Source organism: Carassius carassius, chromosome 13 (assembly GCF_963082965.1).
Source record: "Carassius carassius chromosome 13, fCarCar2.1, whole genome shotgun sequence".
NCBI classification, from domain to species: Eukaryota; Metazoa; Chordata; class Actinopteri; order Cypriniformes; family Cyprinidae; genus Carassius; species Carassius carassius.
Genome location: NC_081767.1, coordinates 16879137 through 16895806, shown reverse-complemented (window position 1 = coordinate 16895806; position 16670 = coordinate 16879137). Strand labels below are relative to the sequence as shown.

Below are 16670 nucleotides of genomic sequence, written 5' to 3'. Positions count from 1 at the left end.
TAATAAAACATAATCCAAACGGTCACATTGTGGAGTGAAAGTTGTCATGAGTCTTGTCTGGTTTCTGCTTGTCCTGTTGTACCTGTTTCTGTCTTTCAGAAGGAGAACATGGTTTTGCCAAACGTGCCCGCAGAGTATCTGGACCTGAAGGAGGTATTCAGTAAGTCCCGTGCTGCTTCTCTTCCTCCGCATCGTCCCTACGACTGTGCCATAGATTTAGTGCCAGGTAAGTCTCCGCCTGAAGCCAAGTTATACTCTCTTTCTATTCCTGAGAGGGAGGCCATGGAGAAATACATTTCTGATTCCTTAGCATCTGGGTTCATCCATCCTTCCTCTTCTCCAGCAGGGGCGGGATTCTTTTTTGTGGGTAAGAAGGATGGTTCTCTGCGACCTTGTATTGATTACCGAGAGCTGAAGAACATTACGATAAAGAACACTTATCCGTTACCACTCATGTCTTCAGCTTTCGAGAGGTTACAGGGAGCATCCGTATTCACAAAATTGGATTTACGTAATGCTTATCATTTGGTCCGCATCAGGAAGGGGGATGAATGGAAAACCGCCTTTAATACCCCCAGAGGGCACTTTGAATACTTGGTGATGCCGTTCGGGCTCTCCAACTCGCCAGGGGTTTTCCAAGCACTCGTTAGGGACATGTTGAGAGATATGGTAGATCAGTTTATATATGTTTACCTGGATGACATACTGATTTTTTCTTCATCTCTCCAGGAACACGTTCAACACGTCAGACGAGTGCTCCATAGGTTACTTGAGAATGGGCTTTTTGTCAAGGCGGAGAAATGCGTATTCCATGCACACTCTGTTCCCTTCCTAGGGTATATTGTCTCGTCCGAGGGAATACGTATGGACCCTGACAAAGTTAAGGCTGTGATAGATTGGCCATCTCCAGATTCCTGTAAGGCCCTACAGTGGTTTCTGGGGTTCGCCAATTTCTATCGGTGTTTCATTCGCAATTTCAGCCAACTAGCCTCACCTCTGACAGCCTTGACCTCTCCCAGTACTCCGTTCAGGTGGTCGGACGCAGCTGAGACTGCATTCACTAACCTCAAAAGCCGCTTCGTTTCGGCTCCCATCCTTGTGGCCCCTGAACCCACACGGCAGTTCGTGGTGGAGGTCGACGCGTCAGAGGTGGGGGTAGGAGCAGTGTTGTCCCAACGTGCTGTCTCGGACAATAAGGTACATACTTGCGCGTTTTTTTTTTTCCCATCGATTATCTCCTGCTGAACGCAATTATGACATTGGTAACAGAGAGTTGTTGGCAGTCAAATTAGCTTTAGAGGAGTTGGGTCACTGGCTGGAAGGCTCAGGGGTACCTTTCATTGTTTGGACAGATCATAAGAATTTAGAATACATTAGAACTGCCAAAAGACTCAATTCCAGGCAGGCTCGGTGGGCACTTTTCTTCGGTCGCTTTGATTTTACTTTATCGTACCGCCCGGGTTCCAAAAATGTAAAACCTGATTCTTTATCACGTCTTTTTGATCCCTCCGCCTGCCCGGTGACTCCCGAGTGTATTTTACCTGAGAAATTAGTGGTCTCGGCACTCGTATGGGAGGTTGAGTCGAAGGTCAAGACGGCCTTACAAGGGGTAACGCCTCCGCCCGGTTGTCCACCGAACCGTTTATTTGGGCCGGAGGGCTTAAGGTCCGAAGTCGTCCAGTGGGGTCACTGCTCTAACGTGGCTCGTCACCCAGGGATAAGTCGAACTAATGGGTTGGTTAAACAACGATTCTGGTGGCCACGTATGGCTCGTGACGTCCGCGATTTTGTTTTGGCTTGCTCAGTTTGAGCCAGTGGGAAGTCATCTAACTGACCTCCTGATGGGCTCCTTCAACCGCTGTCTGTCCCTTCGAGACCCTGGTCCCACATCGCACAAGATTTTGTTACCGCCCTCCCGCCCTCTAATGGCATGACGGTCGTTTTGACCGTAGTGGACCGGTTCTCGAAGGCGGCACATTCCATTCCCTTGCCCAAATTACCGACAGCCAAGGAAACAGCGGTCAGTGTCCTAGATCACGTCTTTCGGCTTCATGGCCTCCCGGTAGACGTGGTTTCTGACAGGGGATCTCAATTTATATCCAAATTTTGGAAAGAGTTTTGTAAATTGCTAGGAGCGTCAGTTAGCTTGTCTTCGGGTTATCATCCCCAAAGTAACGGACAGTCTGAGCGAGCCAACCAAGATTTAGAGAGGACGTTGCAATGTTTGGTCTCCAAGAATCCTTCTTCCTGGAGTCAACAACTCTCTATGGCGGAGTACGCTCACAATTCGTTACCAGTGTAAGCTACGGGCCTTTCTCCGTTCCAGTGCAGTTTAGGTTACCAGCCACCAGTTTTTCCCAGTCTGGAATCTGAAGTCGCGATCCCCTCCGCTCACGTGTTTGTCCAGAGGTGCCACCGCACCTGGACCAGAGCCCGCGAGACTCTGCTCCGGATGAGGGAGCGCACTAAGGCCAAGGCCGATCGCCACCGGTCAAAGCCTCCCGTTTACATCGTTGGTCAAAAGGTGTGGCTTTCTACCAGTAACATTCCTCTGCATTCTGTATCTAATAAATTAGCTCCCAAATTTATTGGCCCGTTTACTATCACCAAGATCATTAGTCCGGTGACAGTCCGCCTCAAACTACCTCCAGCGTACAGGAGGATACACCCCGCCTTTCATGTGTCCAAAATTAAAACCGTGTTTTATGCACGTATTAATCCGCCTACTCCGATTCCCCCGCCGCCGCATCTTGTAGATGGGGAACCGACTTATTCGGTTAATCGTATTCTGGACTCGGGACGGAGGGGACGAGGATTCCAGTACCTGGTGGACTGGGAAGGTTACGGTCCGGAGGAGAGGAGTTGGGTACCTGCTAGGGACACATTGGATCACTCCCTTATTGATTATTACAATCAGCAGGTAGGCCCTTCTGGGAACTCCAAGAGGAGTTCTTAGAGGGGGGGGGGTACTGCCACAGTTGGTAAACCGTGATCTCTGGGTTTTGCACTTTGTGGTGAAGTCTGTGTGTTTCGCGTCTGCACTGATTAGTTTGTGGGCGTCTCCGTTAATTGTCATCAGCAGCAGCTGCCACTCATTACACACTCCCTATATATTGGCTTGTCTCACATCTTGTGTTTGTGAGAACATTGTTTCATGTCTGATCTCTGTCTCTTGCTTCTGTGTTGTTTGCGTTGGATGTCCGTGTCTTCCCCCGGAACCTCATCCACTCTCCGCACTTCCACTAAGCATCACGACTTACCTTCGGCTCGATTCCCCGCAGTTCCTGTGCCATCCTCTCCTGCTGCCTTCTCACCGTCACCATCCGGATTCCTCACCGCCGTCTTGGATTGTCATCTTCCCAGCATCGTGTTGTACCCTTGTTTGTCTGTTTCATATTCATTAAACTGTTTAACTCGCACTTGTTTCCAGCTCCTCCTTCACCCAGTCGTCACAGTTATCTTCTTCATTAGCTTTTTTCAAAAAATTTGTGAGAATGTCATCAATTTTTTAACTTCATTATATGCAAGAATTGAGTTATTGAGCTTCCAATAGGAGGGAGTACTATATGAATTCACATTAATTGAAATAGCAAATAGAAGTGCTTTTATGGTCAGATAAAGGTGAAGGAATAATATCAGTTGAAAATGTATTCAGCTCTTTAGAAGCAATGCGAGATTGGCACGAAAAAGATTTATTATTCCATGTGAATACCTTTAAAGATGGATGAGTTTCCCTCCAGCTATCAACCAAAGAAAATCTTTGCATGAACATATTTAAGTAGGAATTAGAATTACTAGATTTTGGGGGCCAATAATCAATATTATTATCCATAAACACATTGAAGTCTCCTCCAAAAACCAAATAAGAGTTGGGGTAGTTATTTAACAATGAAAGTATACTTTCTTCCATTCTATTAAAAAAAATCTTAATTTTCTTTTTAGGTCCATAAAGATTGGTAATAATAAACATTATGTCTGAGATTTCAGGTAAGAGGCAAATATACCGACCACTTGGATCAAAGTCAGAAAACAGAATTTTCCCCTTAAAGCGGTGAAGTAAGATACAGACCCCAGCTGAACTTGATGTTCCATGGGACATCCACAGGTCCAAGCCCCATTGTGATCTCCAAAAATTAAAGTCATCTTTGACTGAATGGCATTCTTGTAAAAAATAAAAATCTGAATTGAACTGTTTAAGGTACCAAAATATAGCTTTACATTTAGTAGTGTCTCTTAGCCCTCTAGCATTAAGTGAGTGAATAGAAAGAACCATAAAGGAAAATAAGGAAATAAAGAAAAAAATAATAATAAGCTAATACAAATAACGTTTTGAGATCGGACTAAATGTTACGAATGCGCACACACAAACAGAAAGATCCAGTTGCAGTGTTTTAACAGGAGGTATCCAAAAATCAATATCCAAACAGGCAAAAGGTCAATAACAGAAAGGCAGTCCAAAACAAGAAACACAAAAACACTAGGGAACATGAAAAAGCAGGGTAACATAAACCAAGGACTCCATGAAACTGATAGAAACGAACAGGGTATATATGGACAGGAGAAAACGATGAAGGTGGGAACAGCTGAGTGCAATTAACAGGTGTGCAATTACCAGTGATGAATCGGACAAATGTTTGTGGGAAATGTAGTACCTGCAGTGGGGTGACAATAAGGGGAAGTGAGACCACTAGTGGACACCCAGGGATACACACACCAGACATTGTGACACTAAAGAAATGTGCATAAAAACAAGCACAGCAAACAACAGTAAAAACAATGTACTGATGTAGTGCAGTAGCCTGCAAAAAATAGGCGTAAAAATTATTAACTTTAAAACAGTAGTATATAAGAACCCGTAACAAACTTGTGTCAAACAAACAAGTAGCATTCACGCATTTGGTTTTCTATTAAGCTAAACCCAGTGCCACTTTAAATAAAGTGCAATGCTAAATGTTATAATTAGGGTTAAACCCTAAAAGTAACAAAGTACTTGACTTGAGAACATAGTTGTTTCACGTCATATGCTCTATAGCTTATTAACATAAAAGTCCTGAATCTGCAACAGTGCACCGCGACAGAGTGAAGCAAATAAGCAATCGTAGAGGGAAACTCAGGTTGGTGGAAAAATATCAGTGCAAGTTTGTCCTTTGCTTCTGGTAAAAGCTGCTGACAGACCTGGATAACCCTCTCCCGAACATCCTCCCTCTCCTTTTCAGGGATCCCGTAGATTCTAAGATTCCAACGGCGTGTGTATCCTTCAAGATAGGATAAACGTTGTTCATGCTCAGATGATTTCGCATCAACCTTCTTCACTTTTGTCTCCATCAGACCGAGCTGGCTTTTGACGTCATTAACTTCGGCACATACAAACTCAACAGCTGTCTTTATGTCAGCTATCTGTTGGTGTTAGTCCAGGTGTTTTCGTTAACCGTCTCTTTCATACTTGCGATAGCTCGAGCATTCTCCGCCACCATTCATTCCAAGCCATCAGATCGATTGTTAATTAGAATCGAGAGATCTTTGAGTTGTGAAAACAAAATAACAAAATAAACATACTTGTAACAAAATAAGTTGTGTAACAAAATAAATATAGTCAATTTCAATTTCATGTATACTTTAATGGCGATGAAAATAACCTCTTTGCCATTAAAGTGAATTTACTGAACCTAATCATAGGAGCTTTATTTAAAAAATGCTCATTTAAAATAAAGTACATGCAATCAGACACACTTATGCCGCTTTTCCACCGGAATTACCCGGAACAATTGTACCATGAACTATTTTTCCCCAGGAACTATTTTCCCCCCAGACCTGTTGCTTTCTGTGTTTCCACCGCGGTCTAAAGTACCGGAAAGATTAGGGAAATAGTCTGGTGACGTCGGTCTGCGTGCTAGTGATGGGAAGTTCGGATCATTTTACAGACTCTGACTTTTGAGTCTCGTTCAGCAAAATGAACAAATCTTTTTTCAAGTCATTTCACTCATTTTAGCAAAATGTAATTAAAATGTTACGTGTTACTTCCCCAACACATCTAGTACTTACGCAAATGTTGATCACACTACAAACAATACAAAACTAAAATGCTATAATATACAGAAAAGATTAATTCATTCTTTACCTGGGTCGTCTGTTATTAGCTCACCTCACCTCTTGTCTGACAAGTCTTCGGATTTAAGTCATTCCTTAATCTCGTGATAGACCCATACACTAAACTGAGTGGCAACCTCCCGCTCTCTCGTGAAGCCCATACGGAAGTGACAAAAACTGCAATTCATCGACTGGCCGCTTGAGGCTGGCTGCAAAAGGGAGTCAATCCCATAGACTCCCCATGTCAAGATGCCCAACTTTACAGCAGATAAAAACATGTTTACAGCCTGGTGCAAAAAAAGATTTTGTTCTATATAGCTATATTTGCCCTTCAAAAGCGTTAGCACTCGTTAACTTGTCATTAGCGTTTTCATTCGAACATATCGCTGTTTTCTTTTCTCCTTCTTTTCTCCTCAGTTTTTCACAAGTTCATCAAACAACCGCAGTAAGAATATTTCATCAAACACAGTGAGTAATGGCTTCTCCTGCTATTGTTATTTGCACCTCTTGCCACATGTACAGTTTATCTATCTCTGTCGCTGATGAGGGATTCACATGTGATAAATGCAGGGAAATAGTTAGGCTGACAGAGAAAATTTCAGAATTTGAGACACGCATCCAAACTTTAATTGAGGACAGTTAGAATGTTTGATAATGTTTTCTTCTAATATTACTTCCTTGGTAGCAGAAATGGATCCACTACGATAATGGTTTCACTAAAAAGTCCTAATGCATGTTAGGGCTCTAGATACGGCTTTGGATGCGTCTAGCTCAGGGATTCCTGTACATTGTTCGGTTCCGGAAACTGCAGCAGGGCAACTGGGTGACGGTGAGGCAGCGTAGTCGTGGGTCAAAACACAGCTCTTCTGTTCTGATCAAAACATTAAACAGGTTCTCCCCACTCAGTGATGCACCCACTGAGAAACCTGATGAAAGTGCTCTAGTTATTGGTGATTCTATTGTACGGAACGTGAATATAGAGACACCAGCCACCATAGTCAAATGTGCTGGCCATAGTCAAAAGTGCTGGCTAATGCTAAACGTAAATACAGTAAGATTGTTATTCATGCCAGCGCTAATGATGTTCGACTTCGCCAGTCGGAGATCACTAAAAATTACATTAAAGAGGTGTGTGAACTTGCAAGCACGATGTCAGACACTGTAATATGCTCTGGTCCCCTCCCTGCTTACCGTGGTGATGAGATGCATAGCAGATTGTCATCACTCAATGGCTGGATGTCTAAGTGGTGCCCACAGAATAACATAGGTTTCATAGACAATTGGACGAGCTTTTGGGGCAGACCTGACCTGTTGAAAAGAGATGGTCTTCATCCCTCCTGGGGTGGCGCCACTCTTCTCTCTAGAAATATGGCAAATAGTCTTAGTGTTTATACTTGACTAACTGGGGCCCAGATCAGGAAGCAGACAGACTGGCTAAACTGACCGTCTGCTAGCTGCCTCCCGTCACAGAGGTCAGTTAATTCTCAGCACATAGAGACCTTTTCACCTAGATATCACACTATAGAGACGGTGTCTGTTCCCCCGAACTAGAAAATACAAACAACGTCCAAACCAAGTTAAGATTAACAATTTAATTGAGGTTCAACAAATAAAAAACAGAAGCAATATGGATAAACAAATGATAAAGCTTGGCTTATTGAATATCAGATCCCTTTCTACGAAAACACTTTTTGTAAATAATATGATCACTGATCATAATATAGATGTACTCTGTTTGACAGAAACATGGCTAAAACCTGATTATTACATTATTTTAAATGAGTCCACCCCCCAAGATTACTGTTATAAACATGAGCCGCATCTAAAAGGCAAAGGTGGAGGTGTTGCTTCAATTTATAACAACGTTTTCAGGATTTCTCAGAGGGCAGGCTTCAAGTATAACTCGTTTGAAGTAATGGTGCTTCATATAACATTATCCAGAGAAACAAATGTTAATGATAAATCCCCTGTTATGTTTGTACTGGCTACTGTATACAGGCCACCAGGGCACCATACAGACTTTATTAAAGAATTTGGTGATTTTACATCCGAGTTAGTTCTGGCTGCAGATAAAGTTTTAATAGTTGGTGATTTTAATATCCATGTTGATAATGAAAAAGATGCATTGGGATCAGCATTTATAGACATTCTGAACTCTATTGGTGTTAGACAACACGTTTCAGGACCTACTCATTGTCGAAATCATACTCTAGATTTAATACTGTCACATGGAGTTGATGTTGATAGTGTTGAAATTATTCAGCCAAGTGATGCTTTCTCAGATCATTATTTAGTTCTGTGCAAACTTCATATAGCCAAAATTGTAAATTCTACTTCTTGTTACAAGTATGGAAGAACCATCACTTCTACCACAAAAGACTGCTTTTTAAGTTATCTTCCTGATGTATCCAAATTCCTTAGCATATCCAAAACCTCAGAACAACTTGATGATGTAACAGAAACTGTGGACTCTCTCTTTTTTAGCACTTTAAATAAAGTTGCTCCTTTACGCTTAAGGAAGGTTAAGGAAAACAGTTTGACACCATGGTATAATGAGCATACTCGCACCCTAAAGAGAGCAGCCCGAAAAATGGAGCGCAGCAGGAGGAAAACCAAACTAGAGGTATTTCGTATTGCTTGGCGGGAAAGTAACCTATCCTACAGAAAAGCATTAAAAACTGCTAGATCCGATTACTTTTCTTTTCTTTTAGAAGAAAACAAACATAACCCCAGGTATTTATTCAATACAGTGGCTAAATTAACGAAAAATAAAGCCTCAACAAGTGTTGACATTTCCCAACACCACAGCAGTAAAGACTTTATGAACTACTTTACTTCTAAAATCGATACTATTAGAGATAAAATTGCAACCATTCAGCCGTCAGCTACAGTATCACATCAGACAGTGTACCATAGACCCCCTGAGGAACAGTTCCACTCATTTTCTACTATAGGAGAGGAAGAATTGTATAATCTTGTTAAATAATCTAAACCAACAACATGTATGTTAGACCCTATACCATCTAAGCTCCTAAAAGAGGTGCTTCCAGAAGTCATAGATCCTCTTTTGACTATTATTAATTCCTCATTGTCATTAGGATATGTCCCAAAAACCTTCAAACTGGCTGTTATGAAGCCTCTCATCAAAAAACCACAACTTGACCCCAAAGAACTAGTTAATTATAGACCAATCTCGAATCTCCCTTTTCTGTCCAAGATACTAGAAAAGGTGGTATCCTCACAATTATATTCCTTCTTAGAGAAAAATGGTATATGTGAGGATTTCCAGTCAGGATTTAGACCGTATCATAGTACTGAGACTGCTCTGCTTAGAGTTACAAATGATCTGCTCTTATCATCTGATCGTGGGTGTATCTCTCTATTAGTTTTATTGGATCTTAGTGCTGCGTTTGACACAATTGACCACAACATTCTTTTGCATAGACTTGAACACTTTGTTGGCATTAGTGGAAGTGCATTAGCATGGTTTAAATCGTACTTATATGACTGTCATCAGTTCGTAGCAGTGAATGAAGATGTATCATATCGATCACAAGTGCAGTATGGAGTACCTCAAGGCTCAGTACTAGGGCCGCTACACTTCACGCTTTATATGTTACCCTTAGGAGATATCATCAGGAAACATGGTGTTAGCTTTCACTGTTATGCTGATGATACTCAGCTCTATATTTCTTCGCGGCCCGGTGAAACACACCAATTTGAAAAACTAATGGAATGCATAGTCGATATAAAAAACTGGATGACGAGTAATTTCTTACTGCTAAATTCTGAAAAAACAGAGGTGTTAATTATAGGACCTAAAAACTCTGCTTGTAATAACTTAGAACACTGTCTAAGACTTGATGGTTGCTTTGTCAATTCTTCGTCATCAGTTAGGAACCTAGGTGTGCTATTTGATCACAATCTTTACCACGTTTCTAGCATTTGTAAAACTGCATTTTTCCATCTCAAAAATATATCTAAATTACGGCCTATGCTCTCAATGTCAAATGTAGAAATGTTAATCCATGCATTTATGACCTCAAGGTTAGATTATTGTAATGCTTTATTGGGTGGTTGTTCTGCACGCTTAGTAAACAAACTACAGCTAGTCCAAAATGCAGCAGCAAGAGTTCTTGCTAGAACCAGGAAGTATGACCATGTTAGCCCGGTCCTGTAAACACTGCACTGGCTCCCTATCAAACATCGTATAGATTTTAAAATATTGCTTATTACTTATAAAGCCCTGAATGGTTTAGCACCTCAGTATTTGAATGAGCTCCTTTTACATTATTATCCTCTACGTCCGCTACGTTCACAAAACTCAGGCAATTCGATAATACCTAGAATATCAAAATCAACTGCGGGCGGCAGATCCTTTTCCTATTTGGCACCTAAACTCTGGAATAACCTACCTAACATTGTTCGGGAGGCAGACACACTCTTGCAGTTTAAATCTAGATTAAAGACCCATCTCTTTAACCTGGCTTACACATAACATACTAATATGCTTTTAATATCCAAATCCGTTAAAGGATTTTTAGGCTGCATTAATTAGGTAAACCGGAACCGGAAACACTTCCCATAACACCCTATGTACTTGCTACATCATTAGAAGAATGGCATCTACGCTAATATTTGTCTTTTCTCTCTTTTTCCGAGGTCACCGTAGCCACCAGATCCAGTCTGTATCCAGATCAGAGGGTCACTGCAGTCACCCGGATCCAGTACGTATCCAGACCAGATGGTGGATCAGCACCTAGAAAGGACCTCTATTGCCCTGAAAGACAGCGGAGACCAGGACAACTAGAGCCCCAGATACAGATCCCCTGTAAAGACCTTGTCTCAGAGGACCACCAGGACAAGACCACAGGAAACAGATGATTCTTCTGCACAATCTGACTTTGCTGCAGCCTGGAATTGAACTACTGGTTTCGTCTGGTCAGAGGAGAACTGGTCCCCCAACTGAGCCTGGTTTCTCCCAAGGTTTTTTTCTCCATTCTGTCACCGATGGAGTTTCGGTTCCTTGCCGCTGTCGCCTCTGGCTTGCTTAGTTGGGGTCACTTCATCTACAGCGATATCGTTGACTTGATTGCAAATAAATGCACAGACAGTATTTAACTGAACAGAGATGACATCACTGAATTCAATGATGAACTGCCTTTAACTATCATTTTGCATTATTGACACACTTTTTTCCTAATGAATGTTGTTCAGTTGCTTTGACGCAATGTATTTTGTTTAAAGCGCTATATAAATAAAGGTGACTTGACTTGAGTTTATGACAACTGTGAGAGGGGTGAATTTTTTTTATAACTCATCTGTTTAAATTATATTAAGCCTTAAAGTTCTGCAGAATTAAAGGCATGGCCCCTAGAGTGACAGGTGGATTGCCAACCAGCTCCCGCCTTTTTGCCTATTTTTGATTACCCCAGAGTGACACGTGGTGACGCGCTGCAAAGATGGCGACGGCCCGCTCCGCCCACTTTTGGTTTAAAAAAACTCTCTTCGGAAACCTATGGGTGACGTCACGGACACTACGCCCATGTTTTTATACAGTCTATACACTAAACCAATGCAGACTGAACCGGAAAGAGAATTGATTAGTTCATCTTTCGGGTCTTCGGGTCGCTATTTCTGACATTTCTGTCACTGTGTTTTTGTTACTGTTGTGTTACTGAGGATCTGTGGTGTGTTAATATTTTATAAATAAATAAAACCCTGTTATAAATAAATAAGTAAATAGTAGTTTATAAGAAAATAAACACTAGGCTGAATAATAATGTAATAATCCAAGCCTACAATACAAAGTATTTATAGCCTAGTTTGTTCATCTTTACTCCAATTTTGAGTTTGCTGGTATAATAATTGCTTTTCCTAGGCAGACTTGACATATTGGTCTAATATATGTATAAGATGATTGCTCAAAAAGGACATAATGACATAAATTAAAAGTAAATAACATTTTGAATCCTAAACAAATAACACTACAGTTCTATAGTCTAATCTGAAGGGTGAACTCAAAAGACAAAAACAAAAACAAACAAACAAATCAAAATGATTTCGCCATCATATGGACAAATTTTAAAGCATAACCAAATTTTTACTACCACATTCAGTGTTATGGATAAGTACAATCATTACAGAAATTAAAAGCAACAATTTGAAACCAGAAATGCATCACGTAACTGTAAGCAGTGTTGGGAAGGTTACTTTGGAAATGTAATAGGTTACAGATTACAAGTTACCCTGTTTAAAATGTAATAGTAGTGTAACTTTTTCAATTACTTTATTAAAGTAATGTAACTAATTATTTTGAGTACTTTTTGATTACTTTTCTAAATTTGTGAAAATTAAAGAATAATAAATGAAAGCATATGCATCAACTTAAATACATTTATCTAATAAGCATGTGACGTATTCTGTGTACTAAACTCCTGAAACATTGGTGTTTTTTTTTAAACTGCTGTCTCTTTGTATATGATGATAGTTTTCTCAAAATAAGTAAAATGCACATGAAGTGACACAGAGCAGTTCTAGAAATTATGTTTATGTGCTCGTGTACTCCTAAAGTATATTGAGATGGCAGAGGTTGAAAACACTGCGAGCTTCAGTAGGCCTATGTGTAGTAAATGAAACCATGTCTTTGCCATTAATTTACAGGAGGGGCAGACTGGGAAAAAAATTCAGACTGGAAAATTCAAACTCATACAAACAAATTCATGGACAAAACTATTTTTTGTATGGACCTGACATAAAAAAAGGTTTAAATCTTTAATTTGGGGACATGCAAAATAATTTAAAGTTCTCTCCTGAACTGCACCTTCACTTCCATTTTTCTCTTCAGTCTTTTTATTTTGCCCTGTTATCCATCTCTCTCATGACTTTAATACTCAAGATTGAACAAAACTATACTTTACAATACAATACTCTACAATACTACAATATCTTTATAGAAAAATCCTAATACTGTACACGAGTCATGTTTTTCCCTAACAAAAAGTTATCATGCTTTTATTAGCCTCTATAAAAGTAAAATAACCTTGTTTTGTTTTTGTTTTTTTGCAAATGGATTTGTATTTCTTTTTAAATAAATACATTTGTAAAATAATTTTACATTTTTGGTTACCACAGTTAAACAATAGTAACCATTTTCTCTGGATTTATAGTTAAATATTAAAATGTTAATTTTCGTAAGGGTTGTGGTGTTGTCTCTCGTAGCTCCCCCTAAACCTATAAAAAAAATCTGAATTTTTTTCAGCTAAATTCCTACTGTAACATTAGATAATAATGTAACAACAGATAATAATGATGTCCTTTATATAGTATTTTGAGTGATGACTGATGAGCAACGTGCTGCTGCTTGATTAATTAAATAAAAAAACAAAGACAAAAAAGCATCTTTACAGATGAAACTGACCTAAAACCCTGAACAGTAGTTCTGCTTCTCTGCTCCAGCTGTGCGCTTCCACAGTCCACTCTTTTCTCTCTTGTTCTCTCGCATTGATTATTCTGATTGATTACATTGATTGAGTCTGATCCAACCCGTTTGGCGGAGGCGCGGAGAGCGCGCGAGTCATGACTAACAATTCATGACTTATTAGAGATTTAATTATCAAATGGCGGATTCGCAAATGATCGCTTTAGTATACAATAATGATATTAAATAGTGGGGCAAAATCGGCTGCTAGGCCACCGGGAATTGTCCCGGTTCTCCCGGTGTCCAGTCCGCGCCTGATTTCCACAGACACGCAGAATGTGCAAGTCATATATTGCATTTTTGGGGCTTTATATTCACAGACACTAGTCGATGTCATGTTTTGATTCAAGTGTACTGACCTACTTTTGATTTAATGTGGCATATTCCGTCCGCGTTAGGCATTTCGTTTTAATGACTGGATTCTACAAACCAGACTGTATTTCCGCATCCTGGAAATTATTAGGGCGGTATGTCTCAGAATAGTCAGTGCAATTTGGGAAAGAAATCAGTTAAATCTGTATGTGGATGTGTGTAAATACTCAAATGTAATCCCCTTTGTAATCGTTAAAAATTTCATAAGTAACTGTAATTTAATTACTCATTTTTTCATAGTAACTGTAACTAATTACAGTTACAATAATTTTGTAATTAAATAACGTAACGCTGTTACATGTAACTAGTTACTCCCCAACACTGACTGTAAGAGTAAATAATAACTATAATAAAAATTTAATAATAATTACTATGCACCCATTTGTAAGGAATGTTATAAATTAACTAATTACTCTGGCCAATGCTGTCACGTCACGGGACAAAAGAACGAACAACCCGAAGACCCGAGATGAACTAATCAATTCTCTTTCCGGCTCACAACTGCATTGACTGACTCAGGTGAACTACTACTAGCAGAACAGAACCTATAGAATATTGCGCATGCACGACTGAACGAATCACCCCCCAAGACTACTCGTTCTTTCCAAGTCACATTAAAGATTCGTTCAAAATGAACGAATCATTCAAGAATGACACATCTTTACGGCATGCGTATCTAAATACAAATTACGCTGATTTTAGACTTGCATCCTCGGTAGTTCAGACTTTGTGCATTCGACTCGGGAGTGTGATGTCCGTGATGACGCAAATCCGGTAATTCTGCAAACAGCAGCGTACTTGAAAACATAAGTCAGCTCGCCTTGGCTAATGCAATTTTCCTCACTGTATATTTAAAATAAAACAAATACTACTGCCTCCTTTCGTTTTCATTTAAACATAATAATAGCTGCAGAAATGTACTTAGTTCAGGGAAATGTGTATATATACAGACATTACAATGAAACTAAATATTATATCAATTAACCCACAACGAATTATATTTTATGTTTAACCACTAAAGAGACATCAGAGCCAGCGGCACATATCAGAAAGACTAGCCGAGGTGAGACTGCTCTCGGAGGATACATGAGCACTGAGCTGCCACTGATCGTGTGGAGCTAACCATCTCCGAAATCAGCGAAACACATTTTTAAATAGATGCTGTCTTTATAAATAAACCACATATTTGAGTTTTAAACAACTACATTCTCACCTGAAATACTTTTAAAATTACATTTCATGGCACAATAACAGTAATGTTTTGAAAATGATCCAAATAAATGGTAGTTGAAATCACAATGCTTCGTGAACACAATCAGCATGTTTAGCGCCCAAGTCCCGTCCCCAAAAGTTCCGGAACTTTGAAAAAGTACTACCTTGCCAGCAGGGACTTTCTGAGGGGCATTTTTTTAGCAGGAACTTTATTTAGTTCCTGGTTCCTGCGGTGGAAACACATCGAGTACCAGTCCAAAGTCCCTGGTTCCTGGGTAAAGTTCCAGAGGTGGAAATGCGGCTTTAGAAGTTTTCGCATCTTAAATCTGCACATGCATTTTAGCCAAGCGGCAACCTCCCGTTCTCTCTTGTGTAGCCAACAAGGAAGTGACTTAAACTGTAATTCGTCAACTGGCCGCTTGAGGCTGGCTGCAAAAGGGAATCAATCCCATAGACTCGCGAGTTAAAATGCTTTTACAAAATGTGTTTTAAACTTTACAGCAGAAAATAATGTTTACAGCCTGGTGCACAAATAATTATTTTGGTCTATATAGCTAATTTTGCCCTTCATGACAACTGTGAGGGGGTGAATTTTTTAACAACTCATCCGTTTAAATTATATTAAGCCTTAAAGTTCTGCATAATATACTTGAGTGATCGGTGAATTGTCACTGCTGTCACTGCGGTCACGCTAGGTGTGCGACGCAGCCCCTTCCTTTTTGCCCATTGTCGAATATCCAGGAGTGACGCGCGGTGAGATGCTGCCAATATGGCGACTGCCGGCTTCACCTACTTTTGGCTTCAAAAACGCTCTTCAGAAACCTATGGGTGACATCACGGACAATGTTTTTATACAGTCTATGATTTTAGCGTATAACTGAACTGCAGTTATATTATATCTGTACTTCTTACTGCAAATGGAGATGCACTTCATTGGACTGCAGTTTTACTGCTGTTGAACTTTAATGTACTGCAGTTATTTTTTGTAACCGATTGTTCGGCAGCCGAAATACGCAAAAAGACAAAACATGAAGTGATCAAATAGAGGCACGCACTAATGCAGCAAACATGACGGCACTGTGGAAGCATTTAAAACTTTCTGAGAATGATGCAGAAATCATTACAAGTACCGACAGTGAAAGACAGTTTAGTACTGTATCGCATGTCTTCTTTGAGAAGAGGAAGGGGTACTTGGTTGTTGCTGGTTACTGAATGATGATTAAAATCTTGATATGGCAATCGGTCTTTGTCAGGTGACGTCGTACTTGCGAGAAACAAAGTGCATTATGGGTATCGCTACCATTTGAAAGGTTTCAAAGCTGAGGCATTTTGTAGCTGGAGAGTAATCATTTTCACTTGCTTCATTTCAGTGAAATCTATTGGTTTGCTTCTGTTTCTCTAGTATGATGATTTAATTGGTCTTTACTGTACCTGTATGTATAAGTATATATATTTTTTTATTTTTTATTTTTTTTTACACAGAGGTGAAAGCAAAAACAATAGAGCCAAATCAGACTTC

At 40.0% G+C, this 16670-nt stretch overlaps 3 protein-coding genes across 3 annotated transcripts in view; 2 read left to right on the top strand and 1 right to left on the bottom strand.

The window, feature by feature from the left end:
* LOC132156003 (acetyl-coenzyme A transporter 1-like) overlaps nt 1-9958 on the top strand; it is a 249357-nt gene extending 239399 nt beyond the window's left edge. Inside the window, exon 8 of the transcript XR_009437370.1 lies at nt 9946-9958. The gene's annotated coding sequence lies outside the window, so the exon portion shown is untranslated. The remainder of the gene's footprint in view (nt 1-9945) is intronic.
* Nucleotides 1-16670, top strand: part of LOC132156005 (uncharacterized) — a 156472-nt gene that overhangs the window by 128061 nt on the left and 11741 nt on the right. The window lies entirely within an intron of this gene.
* The window catches only part of LOC132155512 (extracellular calcium-sensing receptor-like), a 69274-nt gene that overhangs the window by 51465 nt on the left and 1139 nt on the right, over nt 1-16670 (bottom strand). The window lies entirely within an intron of this gene.